Raw genomic sequence first — 3,379 nt, 5'->3', positions numbered from 1 at the left:
AGAGAAGATGGGAATATACACTAACTCACATTCGTAGGAATCACGGTCAATTTAGCAACTAAAGACAAGCCATTTAAACCCCTAGATCGCCCTATAGGACGAGTGATGCTCTCGTAAGGGTATCCTAAGAGTTTACCCATAACTCTCATAATTATACAAACAAGGCAAAGCATGAAAAAGAAAACAAAATACAAGAAAAGCAAACAAATGTTCATGAAAGGACTTTTGCAAATGTACAAGCACAATGAATGCAGTGAGTGCACGCTATAAGATACCTAATGTTGATTGAAACATAAAAATGCTAAGCATAGGAACTAGTTATCACACTCCACTTTCATCCCAAACGGTCTTACCGCGTTCCCCCTACTAATCTCATATCTCCCCATAGTGAGCATCTCATAGATTCCGCGAAGTAACCGGAAAAAGATCAAATTTTTGGGCTACTCGACATCTTGACTTCGCATCCCCTTTCCTTAGGCAATGACCCATGATTCCCTCCCCCGAATAGTGACTCAACTTTCTAGGTCGAAAGGTCTTTCCCCAAGGTTGTAACATAAGGCATAAAGGGTGAAGGTAGGCTAAAATTTAAAATTTGGAGGTTTTCCTAAAAAGTGAAGCAAAAGGGTGATCAATCCTTAACAACACGATCAAGAAATCACCAAGAAAAAGCAACACCCCCAAGCTTATTTGAAGCTATACTCACAAGAAATACATACAAAAAGCGTAAACGCTTCTCCCCCAAGCTTAAATGAAGCATTGTCCTCAATGCTTAGAAGGAGAAAAGAATACATCAAAATATTTTTGAATTTTTACTTTTTTCAATTTTTTTTTACTTAAACTTGCAATGTCCTCGCCTTTTGCTAAATTCGGACGGCTTTTTCTATAATGAAATTTATTGGTCCATGCCTTTTATTATTAAGGACGACATTTTACTCAAACACTTGCCATTATTCACAAAGAAGACTTAATCACAAACTAGCACTCATAAAAACCAAATTTCCAACTTATCCACCACAAACTCCATCATAGGTGATCAATTTGCTTCACAAAAAACCAAGAATAGAAAGAAAATGAAACAAAAGGCCAAAAAACTAAAGATGTGGTTTGAAAAGAAGGTATAAGGCTCAAATGGTTGCAAGAAGGCAAATAGAAACCCAAAAACAAATATGAATCAAACTAACCTAAAAATGAAAAATACCACCCCGAAAAAGGTGCCTTTGTCCTCCCTAGATAGCTCGGTCTCGGGTAAAAGAATCATACATCAAGCTTTATAGATTAGGCTTGCAAAGTCAAGGACCCCATGCCGCTCATGCAAGAATATGATGAAAGCTTGAACAAATATAAATCTCACATGGTTGTAGCAAAAACTCACTAAGGTTGTCAAATCAAAGATAGGGAGAAACTACCAAACATGCCACAAACAAGTAGAATCCGGCTTCATGATCCCCCTTGTTCTAGACAACTACCTTAGCATGCTTTATCCTTGAATCAACCAAACGTAATCTCTAACCGTGCACACAACTACCATTAGGAAGAAAAGCATTCAATTATACAAGTCCAAATGTTATTATGTTCAAAGCAAGAACAAAACAAAACACATTGCAAATTTGCCTTGATAGAAACAAAAATCTTTTTTGAGTTTTTCAAAATATAAGAACATGGAAAAATAGGTGTCAAGCTTCCTTTATTCTTGATCCAAATCGAAAAACCAAAGTATATCAAGTCATGTACCTAGAAAAAGGAACACAAATATTTCCTTGAGAGAAAATCTATTCTAAAAAGAAAAGAAAATGAAAGCAATAAAACACGGGTTACTTCCCGAGAAAGGCTTGCTTAAGGTCCAAGCTTGACCGCTCTAGAAAATAATAATTCAACGCGCGCAAGAGCTTGTCAAATGCACTACTACACATTTCATATGATAGAAGGTAGGCAAATGACGGGATAAGAACGTGCAACAAGATCGTTGCACACAAGTGAGAAGGGAGATGCCAAAAGAAAGAAGAAGAGGGATCAAAAGGAAAAACAAGAAAATAAGAAGAACAAGGGGGAATAAAAGAATAGAAAGAAAAAGAAAAAGGCAAATCCTCCTCACTAAAATATTTTTGGGTGACAACATCACCCTTTTCCTCAATAATAGACGAATGAGGGAAATTAAGATCATCATAGACAAGGGAGTCCCCAATAGGCTTATCAACAAAGGAAGGGAGAAAATTAGGGCAATACGGGATGTGGTCAAACCTTTGAGAAAAAGGGGTATGAGAAATAGGCAAAGGGTTCGCGACTCCCTCAACACAAGGTCTCACATCGCCAATGAGGGCATGAAAATCAATCATAGAGTCCTCAAATGAAGTTCTCTCACAATCGACATCTCCCTCAAACTCAAAAACTCCAAAGGAATCAACCTCATCCTTCTTTGCACCACAATAAACAACCTTTCCTTCCACAAACTAAAAACCTAAGTCCTCAAAACCGTGCATGAATGGATGCAAATATAACTCTAAATCATCTCTCTCCCATGAAGCATCATCAATGAACTCACTTAGAAGGCTATGGGTTTTCATTTGACTCTCAATAAACACATTGGACATAACCTCAAACAAGTCCAAACACTCATGGATAGAAGAGTCACATTCATACACTTGAGACTCATCATAATCAACCAAGGAAGAGGAGTTTAGATTCACAAAATCATCATAATAATCATCACTCTCAACTCCCTTTCCTTCACTCCTATGCTCAAAAATAGGATCCTCACACACTCTTGGTTGTTCAAAATGATCATCATCATCATCCTCAACACACACATCAAATTGAGATTTTTCACAAACAAGCATCAAGGATGACAATTGGCTTTCTAACTCATTTTTTCTTCTCTTTCCCTCCTCAAGACGCTCCTCGTTATTTTTCATTATCTCTAATTGACCTCTCATAGATTGAAGAATCATCTCCTTACTAGTCCCAAGATTATCATTAAGCTCAATGTGCCTAATTTGAGACTCAAATATATCAATAAGAGATTCAAAAGATGTAAAAGGTTGAGGCTCAACAAGAGGAGAAGAAATACAACCAAGATTGGAAGAATTAACATTAAGATCATGAGCATATTCATCGCAATGGGGAGTAGGGGCACAATCAAGGGCATGAGATTCATCATCAAGGGAACGAACCACATCACAAGAAGGCATGGTAAATAATGAAGAATATTGAAACACACCATTAGCATCAACTTGAGCATGTACTTCATCGTCATGAACAAGAGGGGAAATGGAGTTGAAATCATGTGTTCTAGGTTCACTAATGAGATCATGTGACAAATCATGGAAAATCATGCTAACATTAGAAGAATCAAGGCATTGCACATCAATATTATGAACATGAT

The sequence above is a fragment of the Chenopodium quinoa genome, unplaced genomic scaffold (genome assembly GCF_001683475.1).
Source record: "Chenopodium quinoa cultivar QQ74 unplaced genomic scaffold, ASM168347v1, whole genome shotgun sequence".
In the NCBI taxonomy this organism is placed as follows: domain Eukaryota; kingdom Viridiplantae; phylum Streptophyta; class Magnoliopsida; order Caryophyllales; family Amaranthaceae; genus Chenopodium; species Chenopodium quinoa.
This window is presented reverse-complemented; position numbering follows the sequence as displayed.